The sequence below is a fragment of the Pinus tabuliformis genome, chromosome 2_2 (genome assembly GCF_031772625.1).
Source record: "Pinus tabuliformis cultivar Carrire ecotype Pingquan chromosome 2_2, CPIR1, whole genome shotgun sequence".
Taxonomy (NCBI): Eukaryota; Viridiplantae; Streptophyta; class Pinopsida; order Pinales; family Pinaceae; genus Pinus; species Pinus tabuliformis.
Genome location: NC_142300.1, coordinates 323,191,322 through 323,214,595, shown reverse-complemented (window position 1 = coordinate 323,214,595; position 23,274 = coordinate 323,191,322).

Below are 23,274 nucleotides of genomic sequence, written 5' to 3'. Positions count from 1 at the left end.
GAATGCAAAGGTGGAAGAGATCAAGGCGAGCATGGAAAATGGGGTGCTGACAGTGACAGTGCCGAAGCAGCCTGAACCCCAACCTCCTCAACCCAAATCCATCGAGATCTTTGGCTGATATTTCATTTAGTACAAAAATGTCAAAGTGGGCCTATTGTTACTATAGATTAAGGTAACATAATGAATAGATGTATGTAGTAAGAGACCATCCATTATACAATAAACACATCCATTCCCATTCGCTTAGATGTTTGTATATATAATGTATTCTTCGATAATTAAGAAGACGCGGGTTTCGGGTTCCACTTTGTTGTTTAAAAAAATCTCATTATTTATTTAGCATCATTGCTATATGTAGTTTTTTTAATAGGTATCATTAAGTGATATTGCTATTAAGTGATATGGATGGTAAAATAATTATAAAATAAACCAACTTAGATCCATCTTAACTCCAAATCTATCAAGCATTGAGAGGGATCAAACCTCTCGAGGTGTAAAGATTCCCTTAAGTTTTACACTCAAAAAATTGGTCTACACCTCGATAGATTTAATCCCTTTTGATGCTTAATAAATCCAAAATTAAAATGGATATAAGTTGGTTTTATTAAATTTGAATCAAATGTAATTAACTTTTTAATTAATCTCTTTTTATTAATTTTTCCTTTAGCCCATTTGGTTTAGTTTTCTCCTTTAATCCTTTTCCCTCTCTTTTGCTACTATAATTTACTTTATAATCAATTTATTACTATTTTATTGATTTTTGAAACTAAAACTCTTATATTTTTTACTATTCCTTATTTTTCATCATTTTGAATCCATTTATTTCCTATTTTATGATGGCATAAAATATTATTGAAAATTTATTTTTATAATTTTTAATAATAATGATTTAAATTTCATAGTTATCTCATTCTCATAACAACTCATTAATCAATTAAGCAAAGTCATTTGGTAGAAATCACATAAGAGAAGTTTTTGGTCGACGCCTTTCGAACCAACAAGTGTGGTTCATCAATTATGGATCACAAAAGCTTGAATACATAAACTCATTAATCAATTATAATATTTAATATTATTAATATTTATTTTAATAATTTTTAATATATATATATATATATATATATATATATATATATAAAATATCTTGACATTTCAAAATCATCTATACAATATATTTATAAAAAGTTTTTAAATAATTATACCTAACAATAAAAACATATACAATAAAATAAATTTAACAAATATACTTTAATAATTTAATTATTGTAAAATATTTGAAGGTATAAATAGTTTCGACAAAAATGTTTCTCTTAATTATAATTAATTTTTTTTTTTTCACTTTCTGGTTCACGGATATTTGGGTCAATGGGTAGCCGCTACATCCAGGGTTGTTCAACACTGAGTGGACGCACCCGAAGGCATCAACACCCGTCGGCCTATTTACTGACCTAACCCCAAGAGCTTTCGGGATTCGACCCTGTGACCTCCCATTGGCAAGGCACTTGATTTGACCGATTGAGCTAACTCTTGGGGCTTAATTATAATTAAATTACTGTAAAGTAAATTAAATTTATTGTCGAGAATTAAATTATTATATTAACAAGCACTACATAATAGCTAGTACTTGTCACTAGCTTAAATATAGCTTAATTAAACAAAAAAATAACAAAGACAGAAATTTCATCACAAAAATAAAACAATTAATGTATATATATATATATATATATATATATATATATATATAATTGTTTATAATTAAATTTATTAAAATTTGTTTTTGATATAATTATAAGTCACCTTAAATTGAAAATATTGTGAAAAATTTATAATTCATAAAAATAGAAATAATAGAAAATAAAAAAGTTAAAGAAAAAGGAAATAAAATTAAAAACAAAAAATTAGTAACTAATAGAAATGGAAGTTACTAATGAACCATAATAAGACCTCAACCAATCACCTTACAAATAAATAAATTTAAATAATAATAAAAAAATAATAAAGAATGAATTCCTCATGTTAAACTATGGATAAACGTCATAAATTTTTGGTAAAAAACAAAGACAAAACTAATAAATGACGAATAAATGTTATAAACATTAAAACAAATACTTTATAATATCCTTTACATTTAAAAAAAATCATATAAATTAACTCAATTATAATTCTATTTTAAACGAGTCTATATTCATCTTAATTCTAGATTTATTAAGTGTCCAGAGGGGATCAAATCACTTTTCGCTCTAAAAGAGGTTTGCATGTCAAGAGATTTAATCTCTTTAATCCCTCTCAACTTGATAGATCCGGAGTTATGGGTCTAACCTGGTTTAATTCCCCCCTTTAATGACCATGGTTCAATACCATGGGTTCTCAATACAATGGATCATTTTTATTTTATTTTTATAGGGTTATTTCTATTTTGTTATTTTTATTTTTGTTTTACTTTGACCAAATTAAAATGTTTATATTACATTACATTAAATTACATTACAACATCTCTACCATATTGGGTTGGAGAACGTCAGTGCAATTATTATTAATTATTAAGATAATTAATATATTAGTTAAACATATATACGTTTCGAAAACATATTTAACAAGTTTTTTAACCATGGAAATTCACTACCACTTTACTATGGAAATTCTTAATTTTTAAATAGGTTTTGTTACAATACCATGAGCTAATACCATAGCTTACTAATGCAAACCTAAATCCATCTTAACTCCAGATCTACAAGGATAGAGAGGGATCAAATCTCTTGAGATGAAAACCTCTTTTAGAGTGAAAAGTAATTGATCTATCTCGATCCTTAGTAGATCACGAGTTAATATGGATCTAATCTGGTTTAATTCTCCCCTTTAAATAAGCTATATTCCATATGAATACCATGGGTTCTCATAAACCTGGAGCTCAAAAAGCACTGGTAACTTGACCAAGTATTTACCTTAACTACCCAACAAAAATTAATACTAGCAATTGCACCAAGAGGTGCAAAGCAACATCGCAAGGATAAGTAGGGAGATTGTGAAGGAAATAATCAAGGGAAATATATTGACAATGAAATACAACCAAAATTTGAGTTTGTATATATCTTCTAAATAATGGAGCAAGAAGTTAAACTAACATAAATGTCCCAAGACAATAACAATCCTTGGAGGCACAAGCTACAAAACAAAGAAGTTCAATTTGTTTGGGTTTTTTTGAAATGACATGAAATAAATTTTGAACATGGAAATTATGTGGTATCTATCAGGTAAAGACATCACTGACACTTGGGAGAAACGACTTCTATCAGCAAGTTGTTGTTAAGATGAGAAAAAAATGGACTATAGATGGAATCGTTGTATTGATGAATGTTGTGAAAGCACTTGTGAACAGCTCTATGATCGGGACAACGTCATTTGTCGAAGCACTTGTGAAAAGCTTTATGACCGGGGACACACCTTCTAAGAAAGTTTACTTTAGCATCTCTATGAAAAGGTTGTTGGATGCATATGTCATTTATATACAATAGTCTTTTGCAAAAGGATTGAAATATTAGTTGAGATGGCTCTCTTGGAATCCACAAATGGTTCATCGTATTTAACAAGTAAGAAATGAAGCACTTACTCAATTAAATCTATCTCCAAACATTATGGTGCACACTATTAGATTTTGTACTCTTAGTTTGAAGAAGTGTTCCTTGTTCATGGAAACATAATATTCACAACATTATTTATGTTTGAGGGATTTTTCGGCGTAAATCACATTATGAAATATTTGTCGATGTGTTTCGAACCAACGAGTGTGGTTCATCGTTAGGACAAGTTGAAGAATCAGATCATGGCTGCATTTTAATAGAGAGAGCAGATCTTCCAACAGCTAAGATTGACTAGGAAACGACTATAAGTGACTAGACTAACGACTATATTTGACCATGTAACAGCTAACTTTGACAAGACAATCGGACTAGACATGGACTAAGGGATAAGGACATGGACAATTTTTTTTTTTTTTGAATTAATATATATTATTAAAATATATAGTGGGTTCTGAATGTTAAATTAATGATTTTATGAATATTTCATTTTAATATTATAATTCTTAACTAACTTATAGTAATAATGTTAATAATTAAGTAAAAAGTTACTATATTTAAGTTAAAATGTTTAATAGTGATTAATATTAATAATAGTGTGTACCTATTACCCTTATATCACTATAACTATAATACTAATATTATAGATTTAATTATTACTTTAAAATTATATTATTATTATATTATTATTACCTAATAGTTAGTAATAGTATTATCTTAATGTTACTAATGGATTGTATAACCTATTAGAAGAGCCCAATAATTAAGCATGTATACTTAATCTATCTAATAAATTTTAGATTAATGATCATTTATAATCCCATTATGATAGTCATATAAGGGGTCATCAAATATATTTAAGGAAATGATGGAAAATTATAAAAAGACTAGTAGGAAAAAAACAAATATTATGGATTTATAACTCCTAAAACTTTGACATTGATATTATAACTTTAATTATTATAATATTTTTATTTAACCATTAATAATAGTAACCAAATAAAAAAAATGCATGTACCATTCATTCACATCCTAGCAAGGAAATTACATATGCAAACTGTTACCTACAATATCTTCATGTTGTATATATTTATCCAACCTTCTCGTTGTGTTCCCTTGATTTTCCTTGATTTTCCTTCTCCAAATCCAAGTGAGTGCTAGAGTGCTCCAAGAATGCTCTAAGTATGTAAGAATGTATCAGTGTGTAAGGAGAGAACCAAAACTAAACTGACAAAAGCTGTACACTGTTTCTAGATGCCTTTTTATCATTGATGTCCCCTTTTTCTTCATTTTCCTCTTATTTCTCTTGCATGAAAATTTGTGTCTCTTCACCTTCCTTTTCTCCTATTTTCCTTTATTTTCATAATTGAATGCCAATTAATGCCTCTTTACCTTTGTCAATTTCCATAGCCATTACTGAACCACAAGTGATGCCCAGTACAATGTTTACCCAACATTCAACTTGGACTACGTGTCCCATGACCTTGGTCTTATTTTCTTTTCCTTGAATATCCTTTATTACATGAAACTTTAACCTAGGGTTGTTGCAAACCCCTTCCCCTTGGGGGAACACCGTCCTTAATGTACCATGACACCTATGACCAGCAAATAGTTGAAAACAAAACATACTGCCTATGGAGCTTTATAACATAGCTCGATGTAGTATATATACACACCAAAAAATCATTTGCTTGAACCAACAAATAATGAAGGATATAAATCCCACATTTGATCAACCATCACCCATGTAGCTTTATTGAGCCCAAACTGCTTCTACTGCACTTTAACTTGCTTTATTGCTCGTTTCCGGAGCATGAGTTGTTTCCACTACAAAATGCATTATGACTCTGGTTGGAATTCTCCCTTTGGTTCCACATGTAATATAGACCAATCAATCACATGATCAACATCCTACACATATCTTTTAAGTAATGAAACATGGAAAACATCATGGAATTTCACTGTTGGCGACAATGCAAGTTTGTAGGCCATTGGTCCAATCCTCTCAAGGATCTCAAAAGGGCCATAATACCGAGATTCCAACTTGGCACATGATCCAATCCTTAAGGGGCTCCTCTTAGGCTTGATGATGCACAAATACACATGCTCCCCAACCTGAAAGTCCTTGAATTCTCAGTGCTGATCTGCATAACTCTTTTGTCTGTCTGGTGCTACCTTCAAATTCCTTTTGATGATCTACATCTCCTGCTCCATCTCAGCCAACATGCTTGGTCCAATCAACACGCTGTTCACTAGATCACTCGAGCCGATAGGAGTATTACAACTCTACCCGTAAAGATCCTCAAATGGACTCATCATCAAGGATTCTTGATACCCATTATTATATGCAAACTCTACCAATGGAAGATACTCCTCCCGCTTCCTTTGTTAATTCATGACATACATCCTCAACATGTCCTCAAGAATCCAGTTGACCTTGTCTATCTATCCATTTGTCTATAGATGATAAATTGTGCTAAAAACTAACTTTGTCCCCAAGCCTACAAACAACTCCTTCCAAAACCTGGAAGTGAACTTGGCATCTGATCTGTCTGCTATGATCTTCAAGGGAACACCATGCAACCTCACTATCTCCCTTATGAAGATTTGAGCTACCTCACTAGCTGAATTTGTAGACTTCACTACAATGAAGTGAGCTACCTTGCTCAAACTGTAAACCATAACCATAATGGAATCATGTTGTCTTTGTGTCCTCAACAAACCTATAATAAATTCCAAGTAAATGACCTCCCATTTCCATTTTGGAATCATAATAGGTTGTAATAGACCAAATGGATGCTTTCATTCCATCTTCGCATGCTGACAATCCAAACATCTAGCAAAAAACTCAAGCACTTCCTTTTTCAAGTTCGACCAATGATAGAACTTCTTAACAATTGTCAAAGTCTTTTGATATCCTGGGTGGCCTGAATATGGCTTGACATGAAACTCCCTCAAGATAAGCTTCTATAACTTATCTGGAACATTAATCATGTTCCTGAATCTGACCAAGCCATCTGCCATGAGGTGATACTCCTCATCCCTATCACCTTCACCTTGTTGTCGCAGTCTTTGCTTCAGCTACTGGTACCGATCATCATGTTGCCCTGCCTGCAAGATCCAATCCTGCAAATCTATCCCATAAGAGCTCACATTTGAAATATGATTTACCTTCACTCTCTTATTGAGAGCATATATAACCCTATTATACTGCCCTTGATGTATCTAATCAAATCAAACTCACTAAGGATAGCCAACCATCTAGCTTGCCCGAAATTTAGAGTGTGTTGGTCAAATACACACCTTAGCCCACTATGATCACTCATCAAGATAAACCTCTTGCCAAGAAGATAATGGATTCGCATCTTCAAGGCATGAATGATAGCTACCAACTCAATATCATGAGTCACATAGTTCATATCACCTGTCCTTCCTGCATTAGGACTCCACCAAGTCCTTTCTTGCAAGCATCTGTATAGTCTACAAACTCTTTATTAGGATCTACAATCTTCAAGACTGGAGAATTTGTAAGTAAATGCTTCAACTGATCAAAACTATCTACACACTCCTCTGTCCATTCAAACTTATTTCCCTTTCTCTGTAAATATGTGATAGGATAGCCAATCCTTAAGAAGTTCCTATTGAACCACCTATAATAACCTGCTAGTCCCATGAATGATCTACCTCATCCACATTCCTAGGAGTTGGCCACTCCATGATAGCTCTAATATTTTCCAGATCCACTGCTATGCCTTCCTTGGAAACAACATGTCCCAAGTAATGAATCCAAGATTGAAAGAAACTACACTTGTTGAGCTTGGCATACAACTAATGCTCTCTCAACAATCTCAACACTGCTGTCAGGTGCTTGGCCTGCTTCTCATCATTCTTGGATTATATTAATATATAATCAATAAACACTATCACAAACTTGTCGAGATAAGGATGCAACACACAATTCATCAAACACATAAAGGTGGATGGAGCATTAGTAAGACCAAAAGAAACCACCACAAACTCATAATGCCCATACCTGGTATGGAATGTAGTCTTGTAGATATATTCTTCTTTGATGCACACCTAATGATATCATGGTCTCAGATAAATCTTTGAGAATATTGTTTTCTCCATTCAGGTGATCAAACAAGTCATCAATTTCAGGCAAATGATACATTGATCTTCACCTTGTTCAACTGCCTGTAGTCAATGCACAACCTGAGAGTAAAATGTTTTTTCTTGACAAAAAACATTGGTGCACCCCAAGGAAATACACTTGGCCTTATGTATCCCTTGTTAAGAATTTCCTTAAGCTGCAACTTCAATTCCACCAACTCTGGAGTGTGCATCCTGTAAGGTACCTTTGATGCTGGTGTTGCTCTTAGTACCAACTCAATAGATAAATCCACTTCCCTATGAGGTGGTAAATTTGAAATATATGCTAGAAACACATCATTCTCATAACAACTCATTAATCAATTAAGCAAAGTCTTTCGGTAGAAATCACATAAGAGAAGTTTTTGGTCGATGCCTTTCAAACCAACAAGTGCGGTTCATCAATTATGGATCACAAAAGCTTGAATATAGAAACTCATCAATCAATTATAATATTTAATATTATTAATATTTATTTTAATACTTTTTAATTATATATATAATCTTGACATTTCAAAATCATCTATACAATATATTTATAAAAAGTTTTTAAATAATTATACCTAACAATAAAAACATACACAATAAAATAAATTTAACAAATATACTTTAATAATTTAAGTATTGTAAAATATTTGAAGGTATAAATAGTTTCGACAAAAATGTTTCTCTTAATTATAATTAAATTATTGTAAAGTAAATTAAATTTATTGTCGATAATTAAATTATTATATTAACAAGCACTACATAATAGCTAGTACTTGCCGCTAGCTAGCTTAATTAAACAAAAAAATAACAAAGACAAAAATTTCATCACAAAAATAAAACAATTAATGTAATATAATTGATATATATATATATAATATATTATTATAATTAAATTTATTAAAATTTGTTTTTGATATAATTATAAGTCACCTTAAATTCAAAATATTGTGAAAAATTTATAATTCATAAAATTAGAAATAATAGAAAAAATAAAAATAAAAAATAAAAAAGTTAAATTAAAAGGAAATAAAACTAAAAACAAAAATTAGTAACTAATAGAAATGGAAGTTACTAAAGAACCATAATAAGACCTCAACCAATCACCTTACAAATAAATAAATTTAAATAATAGTAAAAAATGAATTCCTCATGTTAAACTATGGATAAACGTTATAAATTTTTGGTCAAAAACAAAGACAAAACTAATAAATGACGAATAAATGTTATAAACATTAAAACAAATACATTATAATATCTTTTACATTTAAAAAAAAATCATATAAATTAACTCAATTATAATTCTATTTTAAACAAGTCTATATTCATCTTAATTCTAGGTTTATTAAGTGTCCAGAGGGGATCAAATCACTTTATGCTCTAAAAGAGGTTTGCATGTCAAGAGATTTAATCTCTTTAATCCCTCTCAACTTGATAGATCCGGAGTTATGGGTCTAAGCTGGTTTAATTCCCCCCTTTAATGACCATGGGTCAATACCATGAGTTCTCAATACAATGGATCATTTTTATTTTATTTTTATAGGGTTATTTCTATTTTGTTATTTTTATTTTTGATTTTGTTTTACTTTGACCAAGTTAAAATGTTTATATTACATTACATTAAATTACATTACAACATCTCTACCATATTGGGTTGGAGAACGTCGGTGCAATTATTATTAATTATTAAGATAATTAATATATTAGTTAAACATATATACGTTTCGAAAACATATTTAACAAGTTTTTTAACCATGGAAATTCACTACCACTTTACTATGGAAATTCTTAATTTGTAAATAGGCTTTGTTACAATACCATGAGCTAATACCATAGCTTACTAATGCCAACCTAAATCCATCTTAACTCCGGATCTACAAGGATAGAGAGGGATCAAATCTCTTGAAATGCAAACCTCTTTTAGAGTGAAAAGTAATTGATCTATCTCGATCCTTGGTAGATCACGAGTTAAGATGGATCTAATCCGGTTTAATTCTCCCCTTTAAATAAGCTATATTCCACATGAATACCATGGGTTCTCATAAACCTGGAGCTCAAAAAGCACTGGTAACTTGACCAAGTATTTACCTTAACTACCCAACAAAAATTAATACTAGCAATTGCACCAAGAGGTGCAAAGGAACATCGAAAGGATAAGTAGGGAGATTGTGAAGGAAATAATCAAGGGAAATATATTGACAATGAAATACAACCAAAATTTGAGTTTGTATATATCTTCTAAATAATGGAGCAAGAAGTTAAACTAACATAAATGTCCCGGGACAATAACAATCCTTGGAGGCACAAGGTACATAGCAAAGAAGTTCAATTTGTTTGGGTTTTTTTGAAATGACATGAAATAAATTTTGAACATGGAAATTATGAGGTATCTATCAGGTAAAGACATCGCTGACACTTGGAAGAAACAACTTCTATCAGCAAGTTGTTGTTAAGATGAGAAAAAATTGGACTATAGATGGAATTGTTGTATCGATGAATGTTGTGAAAGCACTTGTGAACAACTCTATGATTGGGACAACGTCATTTGTCGAAGCACTTGTGAAAAGCTTTATGATCGGGGACACACCTTCTAAGAAAGTTTACTTTAGCATCTCTATGAAAAGGTTGTTGGATGCATATGTCATTTATATACAATAGTCTTTTGCAAAAGGATTGAAATATTAGTTGAGATGGCTCTCTTGGAATCCACAAATGGTTCATCATATTTAACAAGTAAGAAATGAGGCACTTACTCAATTAAATCTATCTCCAAACATTATGGTGCACACTATTATATTTTGTACTCTTAGTTTGAAGAGGTGTTTCTTGTTCATGGAAACATAATATTCACAACATTATTTATGTTTGAGAGATTTTTCGGCGTAAATCACATTATGAAATATTTGTCGACGTGTTTCGAACCAACGAGTGTGGTTCATCGTCAGGACAAGTTGAAGAATCAGATCATGACTGCATTTAATAGGGAGAGCAGATCTTCCAACAGCTAAGATTGACTAGGAAACGACTATAAGCGACTAGACTAATGACTATATTTGACCATGTAACAGCTAACTTTGACTAGACAATCGGACTAGACATGGACTAAGAGAGAAGGACATGGACAATTTTTTTTGTTTGAATTAATATCTATTATTAAAATATATAGTGGGTTCTGAATGTTAAATTAATGATTTTATGAATATTATAATTCTTAACTAACTTATAGTAATAATGTTAATAATTAAGTAAAAAGTTACTATATTTAAGTTAAAATGTTTAATAGTAATTAATATTAATAATAGTGTGTACCTATTACCCTAATATCACTATAACTGTAATACTAATATTATAGATTTAATTATTACTTTAAAATTATATTATTATTATATTATTATTACCTAATAGTTAGTAATAATATTATCTTAATGTTACTAATGGATTGTATAACCTATTAGAAGAGCCCAATAATTAAGCATGTATACTTAATCTATCTAATAAATTTTAGATTAATGATCATTTATAACCCCATTATTATAGTCATATAAGGTGTCATCAAATAAATTTAAGGAAATGATGGAAAATTATAAAAAGACTAGTAGGAAAAAAACAAATATTATGGATTTATAACTCCTAAAACTTTGACATTGATATTATAACTTTAATTATTATAATATTTTTATTTAATCATTAATAATATTAATGTTCTTCTTGACGGGGGGGAAAAACCAACTAGGAGGAGAGGGCAGGGATCCAACAACTACTGATCTTCCAACCGCCATCTCTATTGAGATTGTTTGGCCTTTTTTCAATCTCAATTGCTTCTCTAAACTTTTGGTGGTGAAAATGCGGAACTTTCACAATAACTTGGGCCTTCTCAATACAAACATGATGCTTGGTCTTCTCAGCATGCTCTACAAGAGCAGAAGACCGAGTCCTCCCATGTTTTAGGTCCGCTGAGTGCTCATTAATCCTCTGATTAATAGAGCTACCAGTCTCTCCAACGTAGGGGGTCCCACAAGAATAGGGGATCATATAGACACCTTTCATGTCCTTAGGGTTGATTGGATCTTTCACCGATTGGAGGGAATTACGAAGAGTGTTAAGAGGTCTAAAGGTCGAGGGAACATTATGCTTCTTAAGAATCCTAGCAATCTTATCAATGGTTCCTTGGATAAAAGGTAGATGGACCCCTGAGGCTCGATCTTTAGGGTCTTTCTTGACCAACGAATTGTGCTCTTGTAGAGCATGCTGAGAAGACCAAGTATCATGTTTGTATTGAGGAGGCCCAAGTTATTGCAAAGGTTCCTTATTTTCACCATCGGAAGTTTAGAGAAGCAATTGAGATTGAAAAAAGGCCAAACAATCTCAATAGAGATGACGAATGGAAGATCAACAGTTGTTGGATCCCTGCCCTCTCCTCCTAGTTGGTTTTTCCCCTGTCTTCTTACCCGTCTTCTGAATTTATTAGAATGATTTTGTTGCATTAGGTAACTTTGAGTTTTATTTCATTAATAGGCTCTATTAATAGGTTATATAATATTAACATCAAGAAGAACATTACTATTATTAATGATTAAATAAGAATATTATAATAATTAAAGTTATAATATCAATGTTAAAGTTTTAGGAGTTATAAATCCATAATTTTTGTTTTTTTCCTACTAGTCTTTTTATAATTTTCCATCATTTCCTTAAATTTATTTGATGACCCCTTATATTGTTATTATAATGGGATTATAAATTATCATTAATCTAAAATTTATTAGATAGATTAAGTATACATGTTTAATTATTGGGCTCTTCTAATAAGTTATACAATCCATTAGTAACATTAGGATAATACTATTACTAACTATTAGGTAATAATTAATATTAGTATTACAGTGATAGTGATATTAGGGTAATAGATACACACTATTATTAATATTAATCACTATTAAACATTTTAACTTAAATATAGTAACTTTTTACTTAATTATTAACATTCTTACTATAAGTTAGTTAAGCATTATAATATTAAAATGAAATATTCATAAAATCATTAATTTAACATTCAGAACCCACTATATATTTTAATAATAGATATTAATTCAAAAAAATAAAATAAAATAAATAAATAACTAAATAAATAAATAAATTTGTCCATGTCCTTATCCCTTAGTCCATGTCCAGTCCGATTGTCTAGTCAAAGTTAGCTGTTACATGGTCAAACATAGTCGTTAGTCTAGTCGCTTATAGCCGTTTCCTAGTCAATATTAGCTGTTGGAAGATCTGCTCTCCCTATTAAAATGCAACCATGATGTGATTCTTCAACTTGTCTTGACGATGAACCACACTTGTTGGTTCGAAACGCGTTGACAAATATTTCATAATGTGATCTACGCCGAAAAATCTCTAATACTTGTTATGGATCACAGAAGCCTCAATTCAACAATCATTTATGTTGTGTGGTGTTCCTTGTTCATGGAAACACAATATTCACAACAAAATGCACGAAAATATTATGTAAAAAGAAAATTAACAAATTTGAAACTTAAATTTTGTATAATATTTTTAGAGAAAATTTAGATAGAAAAAAATATATATATATATATCTATATCTATATATATATATATATATATATATATATATATAATTTCACTTATCACAACTAAATTTAATTAATAAATATATTTAAAAACTTAAACTAACCTATTTAATTATTAAAAAAAAGCCAACCATTTTTTTTTTCTTTTTTACTAACTACTCAAAAAGTATGATTTCTATATTGAATCATAATATTAACATTTTAAATTGTATTATTATATAGTAGAAAAACTTATTATTATTCTTCTAATCAAATATTTCTAATTAATAACCAAAAAATATTTTTATGAATGTTCTCTTATTAATTTAGTCCAATTTATAAATATTATGTTAATCTCGTTGCTCTATTGGTTGTTTTTTTTTTAATATGTGGTCAAAGGTTTATAATTTTATTTCCTCATCAATAATTTTAGGTCAAAAATCTTGTAACAATATAATTTTTTTTTTTTTGTCATTAAAATTCCTTAATAATCACTTTAACATCACTTCAATATATCTTCCTTTATAACCATCCCAAAACTCTTTTCCTATATACTATGTTTTGGTTGAGTCTCTATTGATGGGTGGTGAGACCACTTGAAATGTGGGGCAACTCTAAGTTCAGAGAGCATATATCTAGAAAGCATACTTGTTTGTTTTTTTAATTAATATGTTTTTTTTTTTTTTTTTCTGAATGCGACTAATTCTATTATCATACAAAACAGAGATACATATAGAGTACAGTGGGCAAGGCTATGAAGTTTTTCCAATCAGCCCTTTCCTTGCCCTGATTCCAGTTCCAAAATTGAGCAGATTCAAAATTGGAATTTGATGCTTGACCCCTGAAGACACATTAACATGACACATAGAATCTGAACAGACACCAGGGCCATAGACTGACCCGGACAAAGACAGACAGACACCTGAACAATTACATCCGACACATGAATAATTACATCCGACACATTGACAAAGATGTAGATGCCGCTTGGCAGAGTCATACACAGAAAACCCAAGAAAAACAGCTGAGGTTACCGGGAGCGAGTTCATTCGTCATCGGTGGTCTGGGGCGCCTCTTCGACTCGGCACCTGAAACGGAGAGAATCTTCGGAGTCTGAGAGCTGGATGACCGCGTCAGGGCTCCCTTCCTGTGCTGGCCTGCTTGGACCAGCAAGCGCTGAAGGGCCGGCAGCATAGACGCAATTTGTAGCTGGGCTCGCGAGGTCAGATCCGAGCTCACGTCCAGGGGCCAAACAACTGGTTCCTACCCTAACCGGAAGACACGCAATGGGGGATTCCTCTCTGCTGGAGCGCTGCCCATCCGGTAAAGGCTCTGCCTCCGTGTTTTGAGAAACGCCAGGCTTAATCTTAATGGAAACAACCAGAGTAGAATTAGATTGAGGGCAGGGGAGCCGATACCTGAGCGTGGGAGCTCCATCTGACCCTCCTCTGAACGTGGGCTTCTACTATCATAACCACCATCCTCCTCATTGCTGCCTTGGTACCTCTGAGGCATTGACGTTACTTCAATGGAGGAGGACGACGAATTGTGGTCTTGCCGCTGCGTGAAGGCCCTGCCTCTGGTTCCTCCTCGTCTGCTGCCCATACGCGGCCTCTCCCTCGGCATTTCTGAATTTTCCAGTTGCAGCCTTACACAAGCACCCGGAGCTCCTCCCGCTATGAAGACAAACTCAATCTCAGCACAGTTGCAGGGTGTGCTCGTTCCTAGCCCTGAAACCGGCGGAGCGCACTTCAAATCCTCACTCTCGTTCCCCTCTGAGCGGAGCAGGGCCTCAACACATTGCTCTCCCATGTTCCTTTGCAAACCGAGCACTCTCCCATTTAATCGCTCCACTGCATCGATCGCCATGCCCCTCGCGCGAGCTGAGAAGACATGCATTAATGCCTTCGGCTGTCGAATTTCATGCGGGTTAATATCCCGCCTCGCATGGTACCCCTTGACAACGCGGGCCTGCCACCTGCCCACGTGATGGCTAACGCCATCAACACGTAGCCGCTGCACCCGCATCCGGGAGGGTGAGATCCTTCTGCGCCAGAGAAATGCAGTCATTGTTAAGCTTGTCATCTTCTGATGTATCCAGGGATCCTGCAAAGTATAGAATGCACTGAGATGCACCTTGGTTGGCTAGTCTATCTGCCACTTTGTTCGCTGTCCTTCTTACGTGCTTGAAGGTTAAACTATGGGGAGTTTGTAGCTTTTCCTCCAAAGATTCCAGCCTGCTAAGTAGCCTCCAGCTCGTGGCTACCTTGACAGCTGGCGTACCTGCCTGAATTCTTTGGGCAGCATTGATAAGAATTAAGGAGTCTCCCTCTACTTCCAAAGGGAAGTATCTGTTCTGTTCTGCAAGGCATAAGCCCCTCCATAATCCTTCTAATTCAGCTACATTGTTGGTGTCTTTGCCTAGCGAGCCATAGAAGATCTGCATTATTTCCCCTGAGTGATTTCTGAAAAGTCCTCCATAGCCCGCGAGCCCTGGATTGCCTTTGGCTGCACCATCGAAGTTTAACTTGTAGGTAGCATAAGCTGGAGGGGACCAGCTGGTAGGAGAGGCGCTGCTGTTAGAGGTTCGGGTACTTTCCTTCGGTATTGCTGAGAGGTTTATGTTCCATGCCTTCAGAATCCTGCATTCCGTTGGGGAGTCTGGCATATCTGCATCTGACCAGGATTTGATGGCAAGTGTTTCTTGCAGGTGTTTGTTTAAGATTAGCCATAAGGCCTCGATGGACCGGGAAGAATTGTTAAAAATTCTATGGTTTCTTTCCTTCCAAAGAGTCCAATATATGAATCCTGGTAAGAGGCTCCACAGAGAGTTGAGAAGCTGACTCTTGAAGGGGGTTTTGGCCCAATTCCTTAAATTCTCGGTTATATCTTCTGTCCTGGCTTCTGATCTCATATTGCAAGTTTCAACTTTCCTCCATATTTGCGCTGCTAGCGGACAAGTTTCCATGAGATGACCGATTGTCTCAGAGTGAGTGTTGCAATTTGGGCATCTTGATGGCCCTACGAATCCGCGCTTTACCAGGTTGTCCCATGTGAGTATTCTTCTTTTGCTGAGCAGCCATAGGAAGGTAGAGATTTTGGGCCATAATCCTGGTTGCCAGATCTTTTCCCAGATGTGGTCCTTATTGATCTGATTGTCGGTGTATCTGAGCTGGTGGGCCTCTTTGGTGGTGAATGTACCTTTAGGCTTATGGCCCCATCTGAGGCGATCCTGATGAGTGGAGTATCGAATTCTTCTGTATGATAATTCTTGATCTATGTCCTCATATGTTTCTCCTAGCCAATCTCTCTGCCAGAGACTGGCTTTCTTCCAGGTTCTGAAGTCGGGACTTGCTGAATGTTGCCAAAATTGATGAACATGAGTAAGGTGTGCTTGCTGCATCTGCTCTTGCCAGAGAGGCTTGTGAAATACTGTAGCGAGCCTGGGGAGCTGCTGCCACGAGTCCTCCCAAAATCTTGCCGTATTGCCGGAGTGTATTTCCCAGAAACTATGTTCTTGAATGAACTTGCTGTGGGGTTTGGCTGCGTTCCATATAGGTGATCCTTGAGTAGTGGAGTTGATTCGGATTAAATCATTCCATTGACTGCCTGGTGCATATTTGGCCTGCCATATTTTGGCCCAAGGTGAGTTGGGCTTGGTGATCCAGTTCCACCACATTCGAGCTCCCATAGTATTGTTGCTCTGTATAGGGTCTCGCAGGCCCAAGCCCCCTTCTGACTTGGGTTTGCAGACGTCCTGCCAATTTACAAGCGCCCATTTCCTGTTCAAGCCAGATGACCCCCAAAGGAAGTTACGCTGAAGATTGCGAATAGATTTTAGAACCCATTTTGGGGCGGCCAAAAGTGAAAAGAGGTACAAAGGCATGGCTTGAAGGACCGATTTGATCAGAACAAGCCTGCTGGCAATGTTGAGAGCTCGGAATGTCCAAAGGGAGAGTTTGGATTCAAGCTTATCTAGAAGAGTCTGCCAGGAGGAATGCTTTATAGCTGCAGCGGCCAGGGGAGCCCCTAAGTAGGTCGATGGAAGCTTGGAAATAGTGAATTGCAATATTCGGGCAATGTTCCTTTGAGTGGAGGGGGGAGTGTTAAAGAAGTAGAGCTGGGATTTCGAGGCATTGATGGAGGTACCTGAAGCTTTGGAGAAAATGGAGAGCAGAGATTTAAAGACAGAGGCTTCTTGCGAGGATGGGTGTCCAAATAGCATGGTATCGTCAACAAACTGCTGGTGGGATTGAGGTGGAAGGCCATGAACAGAGATGCCTTTGAGCATTTGAGAGGAGACAGCTGCCTTTAGCAATCTACCCAGCCCTTCGGCCATAAGGACAAAGAGGAAAGGCGACAAAGGGTCCCCTTGTCTTATGCCCCTAGATGGCCGAAAGGGATAGGAAGGAGAACCGTTTAACAGAACTGAAAAGCTTGGAGAGGAGATCAAATTGGTGATCCATCTTGTCCAAGTGTGACTGAAGCCAAAAGCTATAAGCATTTTTTGTATATAGTTCCAACTGAGCTTGTCAAATGCTTTAGATAAATCTAATTTTAGAAGCATACCTGGCTTTTTTAGAATCTTGAGAGAGTGAATCACCTCATTTGATAAGATGATGCCATCCATGATCTGCCGCCCTTCAACATAACCTGTTTGTTCCGGCGAAATGAGTAAGGGTAGGAGAGGTTTGAGCCGATTTGCGATGACCTTGGTGATGAGTTTGTATATGACATTGCATAAAGCGATGGGTCTATAGCTTTCAGGCTTACTTGGTTCAGCACATTTGGGGACTAATGCTATAAAGGTAGTATTGAGGGCTGGAAGAATCCAATGCATGCTTCTTGATTCTTCCACCAGTTCCCAGACCTCTTCTTTGATTAGCTCCCAAAATTCATGGTAGAAATTGGCGGTGAATCCGTCTGGCCCAGGGGCTTTGCCATCCTTGAGCTGGTTCATTGCCTCTTCAATTTCTTTTAGAGATGTGGGCTGAAGCAATTTGTTGTTGTGCTCTTCAGTTATTATTCGAGGAATATGCTGAGTGATGGCTCTAATTTCTGCGTCCCTGTTTCCTTCCGGCTCTTTAAGGATGTCTTGAAAGTAGTTTGTTAATTCCTTTTCCATGTCTTCGTGGGCTTCGACTCGCTCTCCTTGTTGGTTGTTGATGAAGGTGATGTTATTGTGCATGCGCCTTTGGATAGCTGTCCTGTGAAAAAATTTTGTGTTCTTTTCTCCCTCTTTTAGCCAGCTGATTCGTGATTTTTGTCGCCAGAGTATTTCTTCTTGTTTCCTCCGTTCTTCTATTTGATGCCAGAGGATTTGCTCTTGTTGGGACTGTTCCTCTGTTCGGCCTTCTTTGATGATGTCTTGCTGTAGTGCTTCCATTTGCTTTTCCAACCTTTGTCGATTCTCCTGTATGTTGCCAAATTGTGTTCTATTCCAATTCTTGAGGACTTGCTTTAAGTTTTTTAACTTTTGCTGGAATTGATACATTTTGGCTCCTTCTGGTGGCCTGTAGGACTTCCATGCCTCTTCTACTATTTGCTTGAATTTTGGGTTTGTAAACCAGAAGGCTTCAAAGCGGAAAGGCCTATTGCATCGTGTACCGGGCCTAGACCATTGAAGCATTATGGGCCAGTGGTCCGAACCTCCGTGGGGCAAAATTGAGGCATTGAAGTCTCCTCCTAGATGGATTGCATTATCTGAGAGGAGGAACCTGTCTAGCCTAGAGGCAATATGATTGGTGCCGCTGCGCTTGTTAGTCCACGTAAAGATCCCATTGGTGGTTGGAATATCCATTAAGTGGTTGTCCTGTATAAAATCTCTGAGTCCTTTGCTATCATTTTCTAATCTTGTTCTTCCCCCTGTCTTCTCCTCCAGCGATTGTATGATGTTGTAGTCTCCTCCACTAATCCAGAGCGGGAACTGTCTGTGCTCATTTAAACTGGAGATCGTGTTCAACAGATCCAATTTCTGCTGTATGCTTTGCGGAAAGTATACATTTGAAAGGTGCCCGTGGATATTTGTTCCTATTAGATGAAAGGATGCTTGAATGAGGAAATGGGTGGCATGGAAGTCGTAAAGAGTAAGAATCTGTGGATTCCATAGTATGGCTAATCCACCCGAAGCCCCTGAGGCATCTACTGACATTGAGCTGCTGCCGGCCCAAATCTTGTTTCGTGCTTTGTCCATGGCGATTGTGCTGCTTTTGGTTTCTTGAAGAAAAACTATAGAAGGTTTTTCTTGTTGAATCAAGTTCTTGATCATCCTGATTTTTGAGGGGCTGTTGAGTCCTCTCACATTCCAGGAGATAAGTTTCATGGTAACTGGGTTGTAGGTTTGTAGTACTTGGTCAGCTTAGGAAATCTCCCTGATTCCATAAGCAATTCTCCCACTGCAATGGTTCGCTGCAGATCCGTTTTGCGTCCCCTCTTCTTGGTTTCTTTGAGATTCTTTTTTACATCCCATGGACTTCCTCCCTGTATGCCTAGATTTTTGTTGTGCTGTACCTTGGCTAGGACTCCTTCCAGCCGATCTATTTGCCAGGGAGGAATGGTATTGTATTCCTTTTGCTTGCAGGCTGTTTCAAGTTTTAGGATATCAATCCCTTCTAGGATAATGTTCTCCGGATCTTGTTCCATGTTGCTAGGGGTATTTTGCTCCTCTTCCTCTGTGGTATTCTGAAGGCTTAGCGCTAATGCTGCATCTACATCCATGGCAGAGGTTGGTTGTTTGGATACTAATACTGATTTCCCTTTGCCATCAGATGGGTCGCTGGGATCTGAAGCTGCCTTTGAGATGTCTTCAAAAGGTGGGAGAGGAGATTGCAAGGAGCTTAGATTGACCGTATGCTCGTGGGCTTGGGGATTGAAGGATGATGAGGGCTGAGAGTCAGAAGCCAAAGGCTCCCCACTGGGAGGTTCTTGGTTGGCCAGAGGAGAAAACTTGTTCCTAGAGTCTAATCTGGTAGTGATTTCTGGGGCTGCCTGACTCTTCTTGGTATGCCTGCGGCGGTTGGGGATTATGGTGAAGCCTTCCGAATCGGTCAGGGTTTCAGAGGGAAAGGCTTTGGATTGCTGATTGAGAGGGCAATCCCTGAACAGGTGCCCATGCACATGGCATTTGCGGCACCGAAAAGGGATGTGTTCATAATCAAGAGTTTGGTTCCATTCAAAATCATCGTGAAAGAGACTTACCGAGTCTGCCAGAGTCTTGGTGAGGTGCATCTTGACGCAGATCCGAGCATAGGATGTGTATTTGCGCTTTTTTGTTTCCTCAGCGACTTTGATGAAGGTCCCCAGTCTGTTGCCAATGTCTGCAAGCGTTTCTTCCTTCCAGTATTCCACAGGGAGGGAGTACATTCTGATCCATACTGGAGCCCAACTGAAATCTTCTTTATCAGGGTTAAATCGTGGCTTCCATTCTGTGAGGTACAGTCCTGATGAGTTGAAGAAGTAAGGGCCACCCTCGAATACCTTGGATTTGTCCTCTAGACAGTTAAATATGGCTGTGAAGAAGCCTTTTGGACCCAGTTGCAGTGTAACTTGTCCCTTAGGTTTCCACTTTGATGCGATCCAGCCGTTCAGGGCTTTTTCTGTCGGCCAGAAGCCCAGAAATTTTCCGATCAAGGCATGGTCCTGCATGTACTGTATTTCTCCATTGATTCGATGACTGGGCAGTTCTATCTTGATGCGTTCTGCCGCCTTTGGAATGCAAGTAGCCGAAGTCGCCTTTGGCTGTGACGAAGAGGCGTTTTGGCGCTTTTCAGTTTCTGAGTCTGTGGCTGCAGGCTGATCTGCATGGATCTCGTTGTCATTGGTCCTTTGGCCTTCTTGCTCTTTTTCGAGATTTGTACCAGGAGGAGTCAGCGGGGTTTTGTTCATCTTCTCGCCGGCCGTAGGGGCATTCGAAGGAGGGGGGGCAGAGCCCGCCCCTCCTGCTGGCTGTGCCATGGAAGGCCTTCAGCAGTGGACTGGCAGTGTAGCGTGATCCGTTAGGTACGAGTAGGGTTGCAGAGTTCAGAAAATGGCTGCAGGCGCGCAGGCATCCGTAGTAGGTCAGAGCTCCAATATGTTTAAATGTTATGATTTCCATATTGAAACAATAACATTAACATTTCAAGATTGTTTATAAAATCATTATGTATCGATAATAAACCACATTATTGGTTTGAAAAATCCACCCAAAATTACTCATTATGATTGATCTATAAGAACTATATCAAAGAATCATTTTTAAACTTAAATTTATTTATTTATTTAAAAATCTTCAACTAATCTATTTAATTATAAAAATAATTAAACTACTCAATGGTTATGACTTCCATATCACGAGATAATATTAACATTTCATTGATTATAAAATCACTTTTAAAACTGAGCATAGAATTACTTTTGAATTATAATTTCCAAAATTACTTTTAAATTATGATTCTCATTTTGTAACATAACGTTAAGATTTTGTTGAGTATCAAACCACATTCATAGTTTATAAAATCAATTTTAAATTTTATTTTTATATAAGAGTTTTAAAATGAGTAAGAAAATTTAGATAATTTTTTTCAACTATTTGAACGAAATTTAGTTAATGGATATATTTGAATATATTTAAAAAATAATTAATTAATTTATTTAAACATTAAAAACATTCAACTAATCTAGTTAATCGTTAAATAATTTAGCTAATCTACTTAATCATAATATTAACATAATTATATTTAACTGAAATTTTATGAAATGTTTTTAAAATAATTAAGAAAAAATGAAAATAATTTTGTTTTTTGGTTGGTTTGACTCATGAAGCATTTAGCAATGTCAATTTATTGCATTTAGTTCTACCCATAATGGAAAAGAATTCTTTCCATATTAAACATTACAAACTTAAGTTACATGTGGATCAGATCTCAAGTTGGAATGAATGTCATTCCCCTTGATTTGAACCTTTATCACATCCAAAATTAGAATTGTCCAAGTAGTAGAACATAAGCTCTAAAAGGGAATAATCTTTCCTACCTTATTCCTTATTGAGTTCAATTAGTCCAATGATAAGGGACTTGGGGACTTAGCAATCTTCTTTAATCAAAGAAATATATGATTTCATACAATAATGTATGGCACAAAACTAAACCACCTTGAAAACACTTGTTCATATGCCTAAGAGATCATCCTTAGCATTAAAAACTCAAAACAGGTTTATTTTTTTTTCAATTTTGGACGAAGAAAGTATTGATTTTCCTTGATTGGCATTTGAGAAATGCACACAGGGTACACTTAATGCATGACATAAGGAAATTGAAACTACAACTTTGGCAATTTTCACCCTAACCACAAAACCCATATCTTGGATTTTTCTATCTCACCGCCAAATGCACATAGCTAATATGCCAACTCAACATTTTCAGTGTTTTGATCAAATTGGACTAGTGTCACCAAAATGCAAACAATAGCTTCTAGAAGGTCCAAATTGAATCCTTTCAATTGCTAATTCTCATTCTCATCACTTTGAACTTGAATTTTTTTTGTTATTAAAAAAGAAGACAAATCTTGCAAAATGCAGACTGTCAAATTAGGTTGAGTGCCTTACCAAAATGCATGTTGGCCTTGTCAAATTGCTTGCTCAAAAAATAAAAACTTAAAATCCTGTATTCCTTCAAGTTGTGCACAAAACACAGATGTTAGTTTTCACCAAACTCTCGCCCTCTCTAAGATGCATAAATTCCAAAACAGTTTGACCAGTTATTCCACAGTTTTTATGACATAAAATCTGCAACCACTAACACCCTATGAGCTAATGATCAACTCAAATCAAATTTTGTAAATTGTTTAGTATTAGTCATGATGTACTCCATTCTCTCATATGATTAGATTCCAATATCACACCCTAAAAGTCTTATGTTCATAAGTTTTATATTTACTATAAAAAATAGAGTAAATGCAAACTAGATTTGGCAAAAATGCACTCCTTGAGCAAGTTAAACCTGCTGAAGCTTGTTGGT